The following is a 20,733-nucleotide window of genomic DNA, read 5'->3' as shown; positions in this document are numbered from 1 at the left end:
GTTTTCTGGTGGTTTATTGGAGATAAGAGTCGCACAGACTTTCCTGCCAGGGCTGCCTTTGAACCGTGATCCTCAGATCTCAGCCTCCTGAGTAGTTAGGATTATAGGCGTCAGCCATGGGCACCCGGCTTTAAGTATATTCTTAATCATAAAATTTATAGAAATTGCTGGGAAGGTGACTCAGTGGTAGAGCACTCGCCTTGCATGCCTGAGGCCCTGGGTTCGATTCTTCAGAACCACATAAGCAGAAAAAGCTGGAAGTGGCGCTGTGGCTCAAGTGGTAGAGCACAAGCCTTGAGCTGAAGAGCTGAGGGACAGCGCCCAGGCCAGAGTTCAAGCCCCACCATCACCACCAACAACAAAAAATTATAGAAATTTTCTGTTTAGGATCAAGCACTACCTATTGTGCAGATTGATAAAAAGGAACTGAACTCATTTTTGAGCTACTACACCACTCATCTGGGGATGATTTTAATTAATATTTTTAATGAATGTAAATTACATACTAATTTAATTCTTTATATTGGTCGGTTAAATATACCATATATTAAAAATAAATACTCTATATTTTATTTTTATAATTTCAAATTACAAAAAGAATCATTATATTTATGTATTTGTTTTATAAAACATCTGTCATAGCTGAGTTTGTCATTTGGGGGGTTATAGTAATGACAGCTTAGTATTTTTTGATAAAGTGAGTCCTAATCAATTTTTAAAATTTTACTTGTTTCTTTTTATCAGCACATTTAGAGAACTGATTGGTGGTTCATAATTTTCTTATTCACTCACTTCTATATTTTCCAAGTAACTTGTCATGTTAATAAATTATAGTAAACAAATGGCCATGTGCCTTTAAAACTGTCCTGAAACAGAGAGTGGAATTTTCTATATACTCTTTCTCTCTCCCTTTTATTTCTAGTCATTTGAAGATCTGAATAATGGGAGAATCATTACATGGAAGGACATTGAATTCAGGAAAGACTACCTACAGTAGATCCATTCCATTCTCCAGTCTGTATTGGGACATGAGATGGATGTGAAAAACTTGGACACCTGAAATTTGAAAGAACACTTGGGAAAATCTAAACAAAGAATGTTAATATATTACATAATTTCTCTGTTGGAACAAGACTGTAAAGAAGACAGAGACATAGAGAAAGCTAGGTATTCTTGAAAGACCTTGCATGTGCTTCTGTTAAATAGTGGTACATGAAGCATTCACCTTGGAGAAAGATTAGTATCTTCCCCAACACTTTTGGACAACACAATTGGTGGTAGACTTCTTGAAGGACAGGGCACTTGTTAAAAAAATAAGAACTAGATGACACTTAAAATCATAGCTACTCAGGAGGCTGAGATATGAAGACTGAAGTTCAAAGCTAGACTAATAAAGCCAGTAAAGTCCTTCCTACTTTTATCTCCAATTAACCATCAAAAAAATTGCAAGTGGAGCTGTGGCTCAAGTGGTAGAGCATTGTAATCAAGCAAAAGCATGTGGATCCTGGACATGACACAAAAGAAAATTTAAAAAAAGAAGCTGGACCCGCAAGAATGAATGAATGGATGGATGAACAAATAAATAAATAAATAAATAAATAAATAAATAAATAAATAAATAAATAAATAAATAAATAAATATGAAATGTCCATATTGGGAGTGAGACATAGCTGGGCGAGTATCAGACAAGGAGGATTTTAAATCTGGACTTTTTCTATCATATATAAACACTCAATAAATGATCCTAGCCTAAAATTATACTTAACCAGCTAGTAGGTGATGAAATATTTTGCTGGACATGCTTGGTGAGATTTGACCATTGACTTAAATGCTCTTACCAAACCCCTAAAGATAAACTTCTAAGCTCTGGTGCTTCAGAATGTAATCTTATATTTATAAAAAAGTGAAAATGAGATGATCACAATAGTATTATTATTTGAAGGGTTTATTTGCTAATAGATACTCATATAAGAAAGATGACAAGTTAACATAGAGACAGCCCCACCCACAGGCTAATAAGAAAAGATTGGGAGAAGTCCTCCCCTTATAACTCAAAAGCTGCTCATTCTGCCAACAAACCTTGATTTCAAGCATCTAGAATTGTGAACTGGGAGACAACAGAGATCTGTTGCATGATGTTCATTCTGGGATATTTTGTTTCAGCAGCCCCGTCAAACTGATGCCCATTTACTATTTCTAAAGCTTTCAGCAATGAATGTGGAATATAAACTGTAGCAAGGCAATTGGGAACCAATAATTTCTGACAAGATGATCTATCTTCAGCTCTTGGTATTTTCAGAGACTGGACTCTAGTTTAACTCAAACCTTTTGATATCCTGAGGAGGGAAAGGCTACAAATGAAAGACTAGTCTTAATGACCCTCAGCATTCTTCTGAGAATAACAAGAAAGAACTTTGTCTCCATGGTGAAGGCCCATATTTCTGTGAGCATTTACAATGGGGGAGAAATTGATGCTCTGGTCAAGAGAGCAAGTCACAAATGCACTGTCAATATCATATGTATATTTTACATGAGGAAACTAATGCCTCCAGTAAGTGTTTTGCTTTTTGGAATTACAGAAAAAGATTTAAAGAGAGAACATATAAATATTTCACAATTAAAATGTTTATAATAAGTGGAATGTTTTTTGCATTGCAATGTTTCAGTTATTACTTTCTAAAATTTCGGTGCACGGTATTGACCATGGAAACCATATTGATAGATCACCACAGCAGTATTAGACAGAATTTTGGCTTTCTTGAAGGGGTTCATATCTTCAGGAGTCAAGGGAAGAAATTCACAGGATATAAACCAGGTAGTAAAAGCTAGCACTGAGAAAGCCCCAGCCTAGAAATGATCAACTAAGATTTCTTTTATAGACTTATAATCTGTCACAGTAAACAACACTACTTCTTAGGTAGATTCATTTATGGTATTTTTATCCACATTATTCTGAAATATAGCTATCGGTACTTATTTTATTTATTTATTTCAATGAATCAGACCAAGTTCTATATTCTATTTTAAGCATATGTGACTGAATATATATAGATATAGATAGATAGATAAATATAGGTAGATAGATAGATATGAAGCCAAGAAGACTCTCATGTAGGAAATACTATTCCTTCTTTCTGCTGTAATTATTTGACTTTACCGCTGCCCTTTAACTTCCTCCTTATTTCCCAGAATCTGAGGCATGACAAAACTCTGCCATTGCACCTATGTCAGCCTGTGGCTTTGCACTCCATTTTTATTTCTGTGACTATCCAACCCCTTTTCTCTAAATGGTAACGCCACTCCAACTTTCAACTCTGCTTTAAACCCCTTTGTTTGGAGATGTGCTAAATACTTGGCTCTTCCTGAGGAGGAAAGTTTTACTAGTCATTCTTCCCAAGAAACAGCTTCTACAGTGACCTACAAACCCACTGAAGGGATATCTGTGATCACCTTCTAGGTCAGAATAGCATCCGTGTTTTATTTCCTGTTTCCTGGGATATACATTGGAAAACTCTACGCAAGTCATTCTGAAATGTTTACTTAAATTTCCTCAGTGAGCACCTGAAAGTCTACTAGAACAAGAATCATATGACATATTTACAAAGTCAATATGATCATCTACTCCAGAAAGTTCAACCTGACGAACAACAAAAAAAAAAAAGGAAAAAAGGAAGAGGACAATTCACATACTTCAGGAGTGTTTTCATCAGTACTATTTTTCAATGTATCTCTCATCTTAATTTCTACTACTAATATATTCTACCCCCATTCCTATGTCACTTAAAATTCACATCCCCATGTTTTACTTATTCTGACATGTCTCCCTCTTATAGTCACATAACTGTTTTCTGTGGTCAGTATTCTTACCATTACCCATTGAGATCCTTGCTTTCTTGGCAGATAAACTTAAGCGTACCATAATCTTTCTCAGAATTGAGCGTCGTTCATCTCACTGTTACAAATGACAATATATCATAAAATTGTCATGCTACTTTATTAAGAATGAATTCATTCTACACAATAACAACTAATAAAATGTTCTTACATGAACTACCTTTTGTGGTTTCACAAATTACTTTGAGTACTTCTTTAAGCAAGTTAAAACATGTAGAGTCTTTTAATAAAAGCAATAACAAGATAGTATGAGCATTCAGTGTTCAAAACAATAAGGTCAAGGAGAATAACTCAGGTTCCACATAGATAATATTGATGAAAATAAAGGAAAAAGCAGCTTCTCATTTAGGTTTTAATACAGTTAAATATAAAAAGCCAAAAGAATAGTTTCTAATTGAGATGTGTGTCATATCAAACAGTAAGGAAGATTTTAATATAGTGAAATACCTTCATTGTATAGTGTGTGTGTGAGTGTGTGTGTGTGTGTGTGTGTGTGTGTGTGTGTGTGTGTGTGTGTGTGTGTGTGATATTTTTCATGAAGGAAGCTTTACAAATCCATAGCTTCTATCTTGGTTTACTACATATGACTAAAACCATAGTATCTTAATAAATTAATCAGGGGATAAGAACTTTTCTTCATGGTGACAGTAGAAGAAGTGTATGCCTAAAATCCAAGTCGTTTTCAGGCAGAGGCAATGGTTGGAAATTATAGGCTAGTATGGTATACACAGTGGATTCCAGGCCAGCTTGGGCTATGAAAGATGAACCCTGTAATTAAAAAAAATGTTGAAAGGGATGGTATTTATCCAGGCACATTGTATTTATAAACTACTATTTTGAATGGCAACTCCTTCATGCAGCTATTTTAAATAATAGAAATATAATCAAACAGAACACACACAAAAAAAAGAGCAAATAAAACGTAAAACAACAAAATAAAAAAAAAAACAAGGTTTAGACTTGGCACAGTGACTCACAAGGTACAAACAAGGAATATGTACAATCATCATAGTTTATGGTCAGTTCTGTTCCCCCTCCCCCAATAAAAGTATTTAGTTCTGGGCACTGGTGACTCATGCCTGTAATCCTAGCTACTCAAGAGGCTGAGACCTGAGGATCACAGGTCAAAGCCAACCTGGGAAAGTTCATGAGAATCTAATCTCCAATAAACCCACCAGAAAACCTGACGTGACACTGTGGCTTAAGTGGCAGAGGGGAAGAGCTGAGGGACAGTGCCCAGGCCCAGATTTCAAGCCTCATGACTGACAAAAAAAGTATTTAGTGTTAATCTCAAAAAAGAAAAAAAAACACTGAAATATTATGGTTTGTGACTTTAAGCTCTGTTATGCAGAGGCAGAGAGAGGAGGATTCTGACCCAAAGATGGCCCAGGCTCAAGATTCTACCGGAACAAAACAAATCACAGCTAAAAATTCGAAGTATGGATCTGTTTGTAGAGTGCTTGTCTAACAAGTAAGGTTTAAACCTCGATAATAGAAACAATAAACAATATAAATAAATTAAAACAAATGCATGCAAATATGGTGGCAAAATAGTTGCCTATGAAGGCCCTCAGTTCAATCTCAGCCTGAAAATAAACAAATGAATAAAGAAGGAAAATAAAATATTTTCTCTAAAACCATAAGTTTATTTGCTAGAAAGTTTTATTATTGTGATTCTGGAGGGTAAAGTGAAGCTAGCTTATGTTAATTTATACATAAAAATATTCTGTATGTAAAGATAAATACATGAATCAAAGGCAAGTTGTTTATTGCCTCTCCCCTATATGTCGAGGAGAGCTTTCTCCATGTTGTTTATTAAAATCATAAATGAAATCTATGTACATTTTTAATTTCAATGAATAGGCACTCAATGTAAATGGTCAAGTATTCCTTTAGTATATTTTTCTTCCTTGGCTCCTAGGCCACTGTTTCTATTTTTTTTCTTCTGTGTTTTTCTCTTCATTTGCTCACACCACTGGTGGCTATTTTGCTGCTTTCTCTAGAATTTATTCTCATCATTAATACTGCTTCACATGAGATGACAGTTGAGGACATAATCCAGGACATTCTTCCTCCATTTCTGTTTTATTCTTCCTCAGTCACTTGACTTCAAAAGGCACTTATATGTGAAACCTGCAAACTTATATCTTCTCATCTTTTTCTCTTGATCTCTTGATTCTATCTCACTATCTACCTTGATATCTCTATCTGTATATGAATGCCTTCTAAAACTCAGCATGTCCCAAATTGAATTTGTATAATTATCGTCAAGCTTTCTCTTCTGATACACCATAAAGAAACAACCTGTGAAAAGAAATAACCACCACCACAAAAACACTGTTCTTGTCCTAACTCAGGCTCAAGCAACAGTGCTTTCTTTGCTTTTGTTCTATCCATCAAACCATTCACCATCCACTATCAAGTCTCTTGGCTCTATTATTAACTTACAAACAAGTAAGGATTGATTTTTTTCTTTGTCTTTCGTGTTCCCAAAACTTTATTTAACTTGAAAATAAACTCTGAGATTTGCAGCCTAGCCTGTCTGGTAGTAGCCACTTTGATTCCCCCAGAACTTCAGGGGCACTTCAGCTTGCACATATTGATACTGAACTTGGGGCAGGGACAAGGATGCAGCATGCTGGCAAGAATATTCCCACAAATGCCAGGTCCTGATTGATCTTGAGCAGAATCTGGGTCCTTTAGTCATTCTAAGATGTTGCTGAAAAGAATTTTTTTCCCTCTCATTCTTATTATTATCCACTAAGACTGTTTTATCTAGCTCCTGAGGATTGTTCAGAGGTAGCAATGACAGGAGGAAGTGAAGATTAGGCCAAGCTGAGCATGCATTTATTTGGTGCAGTAGTTTCCCCTGAGGTCAAGGGTGAGAAATTAGAGATCTGACACTCTCTGCAAGTACAGCCTGGCCAAACCTGTTGAAGAGAGCACTTTTTCTCCTAAACGATCAAAAGACAAATAAAAGGCAAATTTAGTTCAAGCAAGATTGAACACAAAACAAGGTGTATGCAGGGAGTGTGTGTGTTAACGTGAGGATTTTTCTTTCTCTTCTGTCTAATAAAAAATTGTTGTATGATAGGATAACATCATCAATAACAACAGCCAAAACCTGTTTCCAGAAGTGTAGGAAGAAAGCAGCAGAATGGCACAATAGGCAATAGTAAAAATTTTCAGTTTTAAAAACTATTTCTCATATCTAATTATTCCAGATAAATATTACTTCTGCATTGGACTTTGTAGACTTTGTAGCCACAATTCCTTCTTTAAAAAAAAAAAACTTTATCTTTAATTGTACAAAACAATTTTAACAGCATTGGTGAGTTTAATGTCACCTCTTTTATTCTTCTCCCTCCTATCTTCAGACCCCATGGATCACCTCCACTTACCTGGCTCTATTTTCACATATGTAGATTGAATATTACAAGTGCTCTTGTGTTTACTCTTTCTTTCGTCGTGGGGCCTGAACTCTGGGCCTGGGCGCTGTCCCTCAGCTCTTCAGCTCAAGGCTAGTGCTCTACCACTTGAGCCACAGTGCAACTTCCGGCTTTTTTCTTTTTGCTTATGTGGTGCTGAGGAATCGAACCCAGGGCCTCATGCATGCAAGGCAAGTGCTCTACCACTGAGCCACCTTCCCAGCCCCTCTTTCTTCATTTAAAAAAAAAAAATTTACTTCTGTCTATTGACCTCACACCTCCCAACATGGGTTCTGGCTTTCTGGTAATCATTTTATAAGACTTGTTTAATAACACTTTATTTTTATTGATAGCTCACGATACCCACCTCTCCTGCAATGCCTTGCTTTCTCCTTATACAATGTGCCCATTGGTCATTAAGTATGAGCCTCCCAACTCTGCTGGCTTGCCCCTTTCTCCTTCCACCCAATATACCAAAGGCAAGCAAACATTTTCACCTGAATTCCAGGTCGTGCCCCTCTTCAACTCAAAACCAGGCAGTCACTTCCTGTCTCAGTCAGAGACAAGGCCAAAGCCCTTAACAGAGGCCCAAACAACTCTTGATCCACATAGCATTCTGACTTACATCTGCTCTCCCACTCCCTTTGCTGCCTCAACATCAGTCAGTCCCGTTGATGTGTCAGAGGATCTGGAAACATTACAGTCATGTACTTCTCTCTTCCTGGGTCCTTCTTCCTCTAAAATATTTCCTAAGATATCTCTAAACTCAACTTTTTTTCCTGACTTCCTTAGGCAATATAACTATGTAAAATGCCATGTCCACAGCAACTTCCTGGTCTTCCTATCTAAAAAGAAATACTCACTTCCCCTAAGGTATCTATTCTTCACAGCTGTTTTGTTTATGGTGTACCATTGCCTTTATTCTAGTGACTACTAGCTTATTTTTTGCCTTTGTCCTCTCACTACCCAATAAAGCAAGACTCTGTCCACTTTCTTCACTTACAGTGGTCTGTTATTTGTATTTAATTCGTGACTGGTATATACTTGGCCTTTGATTAATATTTGATGCAATTATAATGAGTAAATGTCTGCATAATTTATGCTTCCTATAATCTTGCCATTTAGAGTGTAGGAAGAGAAACCTCGAAGTCCTCAGGTATTGTTTTGGTTTTAAGCACCATAGACCGCGAAGAAACTGATGGAGTCACATCATGACGTCTTTCTTTATGTAAGGTAGTTTTGAAAACATTATCAAAGGGATCATTTGACAGTAAGATGAGGGGATATTTAAGTAGTAATATGATAAAAAAATATGCACTATAGTAGTAGAAATACATGTTATGGATATTGACACATATATTTTGAAAAGTTTACTGAATGATTTTCTGGAGCTTGTTTCACTTTTAGATTTTATGTGAATGCTTAGTTGTGTGGAAGAAACCCCAAGATTGTTTAAAACAACAACAACAAAAGTATATGCAATGACAGATCAGAACTCAATGTTTATGCGTGGTGGGAGTGGTAGCATGCTTCCAGGAAGGAAAATTTTAACATAATAATACTATGAATCCATTTGTTGTAAATACATTTAACTTTTTAGGAATGAAATCTGTGGGGACATACTACCCTAGTGTGAGTTGTGTGTGTGTGTGTGTGTGTGTGTGTGTGTGTGTGTGTGTGTGTGTATATATATATATATATATATATATCCTGTATATCCATAAAAAGGGAGTGATTACTTTATGAGACAATATGAGCAGGAATAGGAAGAGTATGTGTTTATTCATCCTTGCTTGCCAGAATTCCTTTTCCTGCCTCGTAGCAAACTGAATATAGAAAATTGCACTTCAGGGCCATAAGAATGTAAATATGAGAGACTGGAGAAGGAGAAAACAGATGGAAAGGAAAGGGGAGGGGTGGAAGTAAATGGAAGGGTGAGGATGACACCTGTTTTTCAGCATAATGATCATTATGTTATCACATGTTGTGCCAGAAGCTTTATTTTAAATATCCCTGTCTGCTACCTTCTGGGTTCAATAAATAGTTTTGAATATACATGCCATTCAAATTACTTTCCATCAGTCAAAGACTGCAGTTAAATTTGCTGAACAGCTTTGGGCTCTTCCTGGAAAGCAGTGAAGGATAAGAACAGGAAAGGTAATACCATTCAGGAGCATTCAGTGCTCCTCCTCAAGGTAAAGTGTCCTGTTGTACCTTAATCAATGCTCCCTGATAGGACAACCTACCAGTAGTGTTAAAAAAAAATTAGAAAGAAGTAAATTCTAGGATAAGCATAACTTTGAGTAATTTAAGAGGTAATGTCTTAAGAGCTGTAGTGAGTTTCACTACGAGACCATGGATTAATCATTGTATTAAAATTTCTGGATAAAGGTAATTATTATGCTGGCTTAATTTCCTTGCAAATATGGAGGTAACTAAATTGTGCTGGTCCAGATAGTTATGGAGATATGAAACATTGCTGATAGTCATAAGGTCCATCAACTATCTAACAAGGTTTTCTAACAAGCATTTAGTAATTAATAAATATTCATTCACTTCACTTCTTTAAATATTATGCAAATACAGTTTTGTTGCATATACCAGTTGGTTGCTACTTTCTCTTGATATATGTGTATTTTACAATGACCATATTAATGGTGGGAAGATGTTAATATCTGATTATATTAACATTTACGATTCTAAACTAAAACATGCCTTAATGTAACAGCTAAGTTTAGAATATCAATAATATACGTGGGATTTAAAATACAATTTTCAATGATTAATGCAGTAATAGCATTTTATCATGATATTTAGTTGGAATTAGCACTCCACACTATCTTGTTTATATAAGTGTAACTTATATACAAAATGGAAATCATGTTGCTAATTAAATGATTAAGTGCTTTTAAGACATTACGATTATTCTTTGCTTGAAGGAAATAATTATAAAATCTAGCTAAAATATCAAAAGCTGATACCAAGGCAGTGATCAGAAGTCAAGCTGATAGGGGAATAATACAAGAAAAACTCTGTTGGTAACTATAATTGGAACCATTACATGGTAATGCAAAGGGTGGGTGACTGTTGGTAGAAGTAGTAAACTAGAAAACGAAAGCCAGAAAATCTGCAATGCAAGTAGATGAGAGAGTTAATGGGAAGAACTAGATAAATTGATCCCCTATTCTACCTTTAACCATTGAGCTATGCAGACACAAAGCTGGTATAACACAAGGAACCTGAAGACAAAACACTGGGTCTTAGAACACTTTAAACATTCAGATATTAAGTAGGCTTAAAGTCAGTGAATAAACTTATAGGCAGTAAACAGGAATAGTATGAAGGTTGTTAGTATTAAATTCATATAAAGTTAACTTCAAGCAAAATGTGTCATTGAAGGATGATTACATAAAAAAGAACAGATAAACTGACCAGAAAGACACATGAATTGCAAAGTTGTAAGTGCCAAATAATAAAGCTTCAAATAAACAAAGTGAAAATAAACAAATATACCAAAACCAAAACCAAAAATAAAAAGCTTTCACTATATTTGATGTCAGTATAACTTGTGGAGGAGATGGGGAAAAACCAGTTGTTTAAGGATACAGTTGTTTAAGGATACAGGTGGACCTGTTGCAACAATGAGAAGTACAAGTTGTCATGTCCAAAACGAGCTTTACAACGTTGGTGCAGAGAGGGGGAAGGATTGGGGGGGAGGGGGGAGGCTGGGAAGGGATGTGAAGGGTAAACAAAGGAGGAGGCTGCAATGCTTGGTAAGAAATGTACGCATTGTCCTGCCCATGTAATTGTAACTCCTCTGTACAGTATGTTCACAAATAAAATAAAATTAAATTTAAAAAAAGGGAGGTTAGTTATTCTGTAATGGTTTAGCCAGATATTTTTATGATATTTACTCAAAGATTAGTCGAACAACTAGACAAAAATGATTTACAGATATTGATATTGGATATTGATGTCTATACTCCATGAATTAAATGACAATCACATCTAACTGAAACTGGCAACTGATAGGTTCCCCAACTATGTGTAATGCTTTTAAAGATTAATCATTTGGGCTGGGAAGGTGGCTCAGTGGTAGAGTGCTTGCCTTGCATGCATGAGGCCCTGGGCTCAATTCCTCAGCACTACCTAACCAGAAAAAAGTGGAAATTGGGAAGGTGGCTCAGGGGTAGTGTGCTTGCTTTGCATGCTTGAGGCCCTGGGTTTGATTCCTCACCACCACATAAGCAGAAAAAGCTGGAAATGGCACTGTGGCTCAAGTGGTAGAGCACTAACCTTGAGCTGAACAGCTCAGAGACAGTGCCCAGGCCCAGAGTTCAGTCTCCATGATGGACAAAAAAAAAGATTAATCATTTATATCCCATAATAAACTATTAGAAAAATTAAGTGGTAGAAACCATTGGGAAAATGTTTTCTTCTAAAATGAATCTAATTAGAAATCAATAACAAAAGCATATTATGAAAGTCTTAAATATTTAGGAAATACTATACTTTTAAATATTTAATAGATCAAAAAGAAAATTGCTAAGTAACACTAAATTAGATTGCAAAATATTTAACAGATAAAAAATGCAAGGATTTAGCAAAGACCAGTTTTAAAAGTAAAAAAAAATGTTTAAATTTCTTCATTAAAATGGAAGATGTGAAGGGCTAGGAAGGTGGCTCAGTGGTAGAGCGCTTGCCTTGCATGCATGAGGCCCTGGGTTCGATTCCTCAGCACCACAAAAGCAGAAAAAAAGCCGAAGTGATGCTGTGGCTCAAGTGGTAGAGCGCTAGCCTTGAGCTGAAGAGCTGAGGGACAGCGCCCAGGCCCAGAGTTCAGGCCCACAACCGGACCCAAAAACAAAAAATGGAAGATGTGAAATCTGATTTCAGGTTGTATCTTGCACAGAAATAGGACAAACTAAATCCCAATTTAAGTGTGGCGATGACTTAGGGTATCTGGAGAAATAAGTTAAAATTTGGAATGGGATGTGTGTGTACTTTTAACCACTGGTCTTGAGATGAATAGAGAATAGATTAAAGAGAGAATATGTAATAAAGGGAGGCAGAATGGAGGAACCAAATCAGAGTAGGGAAACAACTTTTTGTTAATGATTCTACTATGAGTAAAAGAAATCCAGGGAGAAAATAATGGGAAGTAAGCCTTGAGAAAAATCTCATAAATCTTCCAGGAAGTTCTCTCCATTACAGACCCAATGAAGAGGTTTGGGAGGTCTTCCCGTCCCCAGTTTTTCCCTCTATAGAAATGCTGTAGGATTTTGTCTTCTGTTTCCAGTGAAGGACTCTACAGGCACCACAGAGTTCAAGTGGTTCAAATGAGCCAACAGATAGCTATTTATAAGCAGCAGACTTTGTAAGTCTCAGTGGTGCTGTTGCTAAATTTGCCAATAGTTCCTGAAGAATACAAGAGATATGTTGATACAAGAGCTATGTCACCAGGCCACTGTCAGGAGATAGTTTTCCAGCATATAAATCTTTTTGTCTAGAAAATTGTGCTCGATGTGGTGATTATATGAAAGACTTTCTAGGTGATCATTTGGTTGGTAGCTTTCCAAATTCTAGATGTAACGTATTATTTTGTGAGTCTTTCCATTTCCTTACAAATGGGGCAATGTCATTCTTTCTGATGGAAGTGTGTATATATGTCACATTTTCTTTATCCATTCATTTACTGAGGGGCATCTGGGTTGGTTCCATATCTTAGATATGGTAAATAATGCTACAATAAATATGGTTGTGCTGGTTGCTTTAGTATGGCCTTGTTTATGATCATTTGGGTAAATGTCCAAAAGTGGGATTGCTGGGTTATAGGGGAGCTCTATGTGTAGTCTTTTGAGGAATCTCCATACTACTTTCCAAAGTGGTTGAACAAGTTTACACTCCCACCAACAATGCAGTAGGGTTCCCTTCTGGCCACATCCCCTCCAACATCTATTGTTATTAGAGTTCTTGATAATGGCCATTCTAACTGGGGTGTAAGCCAGACCCAAAGAAATATAGATCCATTGATTCCCTCATTTGTAATAATTAGTCTATGTCTAGGATAGTTCTAGCACCTGAGCAGAATAGTTCAATAGCTATGTACATATGACATATAAAATGATGCTAAGCAAAATGAACTCCAAGACATGGAAACAAGAAGTTGCTCTTTGTTGTTGTTGTTTTTAATGTAGTATGTGCTTTCTTTTTTCTTTTGTGGTTTTTTTCCCTCTATGGCTTCTCCCTTGTCACTGTATTTGATTTTGGTACCCTGGGTATTGTATATATGCTTATCTGAATTAGGGAAGCTAAGGAGAACAACAAAATGATGAGACAAAGGACAAAGGGCGAACCAATGCCACAGTGATACTCACAAGAGAACGTGCTGGAAATGAACTGTATAGCTTGGGACAGGAAAGTGAGAGAGAAATGAGGGAGGGAGTAAGAAATTGACACATGTAAATGTAACCCCTCTGCACATCACCCTAACAATAAAAATTAAATTTAAAAAATTAAAAAAAATATTAAAAAGTCTTATTTTGGCCAAGTACAATTGATAGGCTTGGGAAGGTGAACTTTGCTGTACATGTTGAAAGATCTTGTGTGGCTGTAGAGTTCAACCGTTAATTTTTTAAAATTTACCTAGCTACTTTCAGGGTCTGGACCCAAGTTCAATACCAGAATGAAAATGTTTCTAATCTTCATAAAAACTCCAGAAAAATTTGCTCCTTTTGGTTGCAAATTCAGAAGGTGTGAGAGTGAGAAAATGCAGGTCTCTTGGACAAATACCTTAATCTTCCCCTTGAGCTGGCATCATTATAAAAGGCTTGCTGTTCAACTTCAAGTGAGACTGGGAAGGAGAGCTCATGCCAGCCATGGCTCTCCAGGAGGCACAAAGACAGCCATGAGAAAACAAAACCATTTCCAAAGATCACAGACTTTGAGTTAAGAGAACACAAAGAAAAACACCAAGATGTGTGAATGTGCTGAACTGAGATGGCTCTGCTGGCTTCATGTAGGGAGTGTGAGCCTTTCTGATGGCCACATTCCACTGCACAGACCAAACACCTCAGTACCCATTAACAACTACAGTCCTTTGGGTTTCTAACACAGTTGGTTTTTCAGTTATGTGTTAACCGTCGTGTAATGAGTGAAGTAGAGGAAAAAAACAAAAACATTAAGGGTGAGAAAGTCTAAGAAGTCAACTTATAAAACACAATGACACTAATTTGAAGTCGAAGCTAATATATATATGCATTTATATGCAACTGTACACATATACATTCATATGCACATACAAACATATAAATGCATATAAATGCTTGCAAATGTGCATAAACATGGAAACATGTATTCTTGTAATTATGACCTGACTACAGATTCCATTCATTGTGTGAAGACATTGCTGTATGTTTGCCCCCAGAATCCCTATGGACTAGAAACTGCTAGAGGGGATGTCTTGTTTAAAAATATAGGGTTCTCAGCAAATGAACCCCATGTTTCCTCATCATTCACCCTCATACTCCCTCTTCAATGTTGCCCCGTAGACTCTTATTTCTATTGGCTATTTATGCTTTACAACAACCTTAGAAGGACTAACAGCTTTGATCCAGTGCAATACTGTCCATACTGAAGGTCTTTCAACATCATGAAATTTACCTTTCCCACTGAAAAATTTTCATACATGGTGAGCAATGCAATTCATAAAGGGTCTATTTATGAGAGGATTCCCGTATACTGATAGTTGCTAACATAATTTCTTTTGAGGAGAAATTTTGCTTTGAAGAACTCACATATTTACACAGATGTAGAGCTTTCTTATATTAGTGTTCATATTTCTCTGCCTTTTCTATGATTTCTCTTTTCTCTTCCAGTCTCTCTGGTGGTAGATATTTCTCCTCTTCTACTTAAGCTCACTCTTTATTACAAAAATGTTATCCTCATGTTGACCAAAGCTCTACAAAACACACACTGAAAAGTATATTCCAATTGAAAGTAAAGCTTCTGAGTCTAAATTCCTATGCTAATGTGGCTAGCATTAAAATAAATCCATTGTATCTCTTGACAATTGGTTCACCATGATATATACTGATTTTTTGGAATTCCAAATCAGCAGCTAATAAATGAAAAGGAAAAAATAGCATGCTACAATTTCACTTTTGCAATTTTTGTTCTTGAGCAGAGGCATTAAAGTTATGCTTCCTGATCACAATTCCTTATTACAAAAATATCCCCAATTTCTTTTCTTCTCTTGTCTCTGTCCCTGTCTCTTTTTCTTTATGCTTTTGCCTGTTTTTCTCTATATACATGCATTTTTTATTCATTATCTTTTCCTTTCTTTGATATTCAGTACTAAAAGTATTCCCGATATACTTAAAAAGAATTAGGGCAGGATGTTGGAAAACAGCCTAAGTAAAATATTACTATTTACATTTCCTTGAACTCACTTTAGAAAATTATGTCACTGGTCATTTCAACTTAGACAGTTTAATATGTTTTCATTTTCATTTTTATTAATGTATAAAAGAGAACTTACTTGAAGTAATCAAAAAAAAGTCAAAAAGTGGTTCCTTTTGGTCTTTACTGAGACATTTCTTCCAAATCCAAGGGCAAGGAAAGTACTCTTTCTTTAGTTTACTCATTAAATGACCCAATACAGATAAGGAGTTAAGGAAGTATGTAATGCCAGAGTATACACAAGCTTTCAAGTAAGTTCAAAGAACTTTAATCAATGCTAAGGAATAGTGAAATACTTAGAAAAGGTATAGTCATAAATGTTAGAACGACATAATTTTATACAGATGGAATTATTTTGGTTCTTTAGGTTTTTTTCTACTGCTTTTGAAATATCTTTTACCACCAGTTCTTTCTGCTCCAGGTCATTTAGTCATGGTCATTAAACACACAAAGAAAAATGTGTCAATTAGGAGCTGTGGTACACAGAGTATTTTATTAATAGAGAAACTAAATTATAATGTTTCTATTCTGTTTTAGCTATTATTGAATCACATTAAGGAGAACTGACACTTTGTAATTTTTGACTATGTAGTAAGTAAAGATTTTCTCTCTCAGAAATAAAGAAATTATTTCTTTTTACTTAGACAAGGAAAGATTCTAAAGCTTATTCACAATTTAAGCATTTCAAATGTCAGTGGAAAGGAAATAGGAAGTCATAGTCACACTTTTAAATTAGAGTTGGCTATATAGGTAAATATTTAAGGGCTTCAATTTTGATTACCAGTATGAAAAATAATCTTGAATTATGGAAGTTCAACTGGTTGGACTATCGGCATGGAACTTGAGAAAAAATTTTAGAGAATACGTAGGAAGAGGAAGTAATAATTTAAAAAAGGCCATCAGGTTAGGGAAGGGTTTGTGAGAATATGTAGCAATTCTGCAGAATTAAATATTGTTGAGAAATAAAGTATCCTCAGACCTTATAATTGAAACATTTATGAAATGCTATCCAAGCATTGTCTAGTCCTGCACCTCTTCTGAAATTACCATCAGTGTTACTATATCTCTCGCTTAGTACACACACACACACACACACACACACACACACACACACACACACACACACAACCCATTAAATAATATTTAAACTTGCCAAAGATTCATAGAAATGAAAAAAATCTAACAATATTGATATATGAATTAACTGTGCCTCATTATATTTTATCCTATTGTCTGAACATTTTAACATGAAAGTCTAACTTGGGACCTCATCAATTATCTGTTATGGTCACTATCATCAATAGCTTATTTAGTTTTATAAAATCAGATATATAAAATGTATTTCTCCATTTTCCACAAAATTAAACCTCCTGATGTTTTTTGTCTACCTGTGTAAATATAGTTATATATGTATAAATATATATGTACACATAATCTTGAATGAAGAAGAGATACATTTCTAGACTTTGACTAAAACAAGTTAGATCAATTGGGATGACTCTGACAGTGTTCACAGAAATTAGAGAAATATGAGCAGTAAACTAAATTCTATCCCATAAAATATTTCAGGAGTGAAACACAGACTCACTTGAGAAAGGTAAGAAAAAAACTTTAATATTATCTTACTTGAAGTATCTTAATTAAGCATGATTTACAGTTTTGCATAACTTCTATAAACTGGCAGAGAATGGAATGTCAGAGAACATGGACCCTCAATAATGGCTCTGCCAGTGCTAGGAAGTTGGCTCAGTGGTAGAGTGCTTGCCTCACATACATGAGGCCCTGGGTTCAATTCCTTAGAACAATATAAGCAGAAAAAAACCGGAAGCGGCACTGTAGCGCAAGTGGTAGGGCACTAGTCTTAAGCTGAAGAGCTGAGGGACAGCGCCCAGGCCCATGGTTCAGCCCCCATGACTGACAAAAAAAATAATGTCTTTGCCAATCTATCTCCTGGGTAACCCCATTCATACCTATCTATGTGAGTTCAAGAGCCTTGAACTTAATCAAGGTAATGGTGACCCATGCTCATTATTCACTTAGAAAGCCACCCTGGGAACAGGGTGTTAGCATTGTTAGCATTTCCTTCATTGCTTTGTTGCAGGGTAAAATATGTTATGTTACCATTTACATGTGTAAATTAATTATTTCATGTAAAATAGAAGTATCAAGCATATACTTAATGACATTGCAATAATGGAATTTTTTTTCTGATGATTGATAATGCATGAAGAATTTCAACAGTTACCAAATCTGTGGTTTTCCCCTCCTGTGTTTCCTCCTGTCTTCTGCACTTGACCATGATAAATTATTTCTAAAACTCAAAGAGGACCATGTTGATTGCTCCCTTGTGTTTCATCTATGATGTGATTTAGATCTACAGTATGCTGCAAAGGTCTATGTATTAAAGGGTTGATCCCTGCCCTATTGCACAATTGAAGATAACTTCTGTAAGACATGAGATTAGGTCTGTCCCCTCAGATTGGATGATGGGAATCTGATATCTTAGTCTCTCCTCTTTTGCTTCCCATGTGCTGTGAATTTAGCCACTTTGATCTAACCTCATCCTCTCCATCCTGATGCAATGCTTCTCCATATGTACAACAGTCAATGGAGTCAAAAAGCTACCAACTGAAGCCTCTGAAATCGAAGGGCAAAATCAATCCTTCCTCTGGTTAAGTTGGATAAGCTTATGTATTTTACTGCAATGACAGAAGTATCATTAACATAATCCATGAGTTAAACTTCAACATACCTTCTCAAAATCATAAAACCTTTATTTCCAAGTAAATGACTAACTCTGTAACCTCCCTTTGTGTCATTTGCCCTTCTACTCTTAGCATGGGTTCCTGTGTCTGCATTTACCCAGCAAAGTCATTTCCTTTGCCATTTCCTGTTCCTCCCATTTGCAATGCTCATCTCAATATGTAGATTCGGTACATCTTCCCAATTCACAAAAGACTATCTTTACCACTACATTTATTGGGAATGGTACAACAATGTAAAATACATTCTGGAATGATGTGAATCAGTGCATTAATTGCCTTGTATGCTTATTATATTTTGCCTATGAGACACCTAAGATTATTCTTTCACCGATTATGAAAAGAAAAAAAATATTATTGACCATAGACAGCATGTGTTGTTATAAATCTCTTGAGTTCTGTCTCCTAACTGAAACATTGTATCCTTTTACATTAAAAACTGACTACAGAATCTTAACATCATCTGAAATGTTAGAGACAAACTGATATAACTTCCTTGATCAATAGATGCTGAAATTAAGAAACAGGAATTAAGTGACTTGTCAGAGAAAATATTGGTGAGGATGCCAGAAGATTCTCTAAAAACTGTAATATCTCAGAAACATGTTAAGGATATTTCAATTAAAGTGTACTCATTTGTCCAATATGTTGTCAGCAATGTTGGCAAGTTACAGAAAAATCCATAGCAATGGTTCAATAAGAGACAGAGCTATCACTTTTATGACAAAATTATTTTCAACTAATATTCATTGGCCACCTCTGTTGTGCCAAGTGATTCACATACATTACTTCTGTTAAGTTTTTTGAACCATGTGAGCTAATTCTGATACTGTATTTTGTGCCTAAGAAACTTGAGGCAGAGAAATCAAGTAGAATTTCTGTCAAAAGAAAAATAAGCCTGGATGATCTGTTTCTAGATACAGACTGTCTTAAACTTCAACTAAAACAGACACAAAAGACACAAAAGCAAACAGAAGCTAATCCTATTTCCTATCCATAAAACATTCTATCTTGAGAAATAATAGATCATTTGATTGATAAAGGAGGATAATATTTTACAATGAAAACTATAAATATCAAGACAGAATTCATCATGTAATGATTATTGATTTGTACATAATTAAGAGTTGATTCCCAACTTCAACAGGCAAATGGAAGGGGCTGTGGAAATCAAACAATCTGTATTTCAGTGGAAGATAAAAATCAAACTAATAAGGAAAAAATTGAGTGTGTTTGGAAATAAATTCAGAATAGATCCTTGAAAAAGGGAGTTTAGAAAAATTGGTGCTTGTGGCAAAAACTTACAAATGGAATTCTGTAGAGTTTATCCCAATTTCAGTAGACAAGAGGGTGCTGTGAATACTTTAGAAGTCTCTCAAAACTGGGCAAACGTAGGGCTAATGTGGCTCTGGTAGATACAGAATGTATTAATTCTAGGAGTGATTAGAACTAGGGAGATGATTAATCCAACATTTTATTGGTGATAAAAAAATGCAGTATTAGTAGTTAAAAGAGAAAGCCCTAAGCTTGCTATAGGAATATTAAAGCAGCTGAAATATGATGCAAATCTCAGTGCAGATAATTTGATGCTGTCACTATCTGTATTTTGAAGCTTATCTGGATCCAAGGGTTGAAAATAAGTGCTCAGAAAATAGCACAGGAAACACTCATTTGTTTCCTGTAATCACAAAACTATGATATGCAGTGGTGTGCCAAGCACATGGGTAGTTGGTGCTACTGCCCAGAACCTGCCAACCACATGGAAAAAGTTGCAAAACACAGTTAAATGTGCCGTGTGGATCTTCTGGGAAATTTCCATATGTATTTGTTATAAAGGAGCTGCCATGCTATGTGTCAGGTAGCTACCTGTGGCAGGTAGCTTTTTGCATACAGTGCTTTTTGTAAAGACATGCTTGTTCTAAACAGTTTTCTTCCACATGGCAAATGATATTCTCTAGTGTCCTTTATGCGAGTGATGACTAAACTTTTATTAACAATTTAGAACATTTGGAAGAAAAATATCAAATATATAGAGATCTATATCATCTATCTATCTATATCTATCTATCTATCTATCTATCTATCTATCTATCTATCTATCTATCTATCTATCAATCTATCTATCTATCTATCTACCTACCTACCTATCTCTATATATAGAGAGATTATACAGAGAGAGTGTGAACGT

The sequence above is a fragment of the Dipodomys merriami genome, unplaced genomic scaffold (assembly GCF_024711535.1).
Source record: "Dipodomys merriami isolate MVZ:Mamm:240054 unplaced genomic scaffold, mDipMer1.0.p SCAF_1, whole genome shotgun sequence".
NCBI classification, from domain to species: domain Eukaryota; kingdom Metazoa; phylum Chordata; class Mammalia; order Rodentia; family Heteromyidae; genus Dipodomys; species Dipodomys merriami.
Note: the sequence above shows the minus strand (reverse complement) of the source record.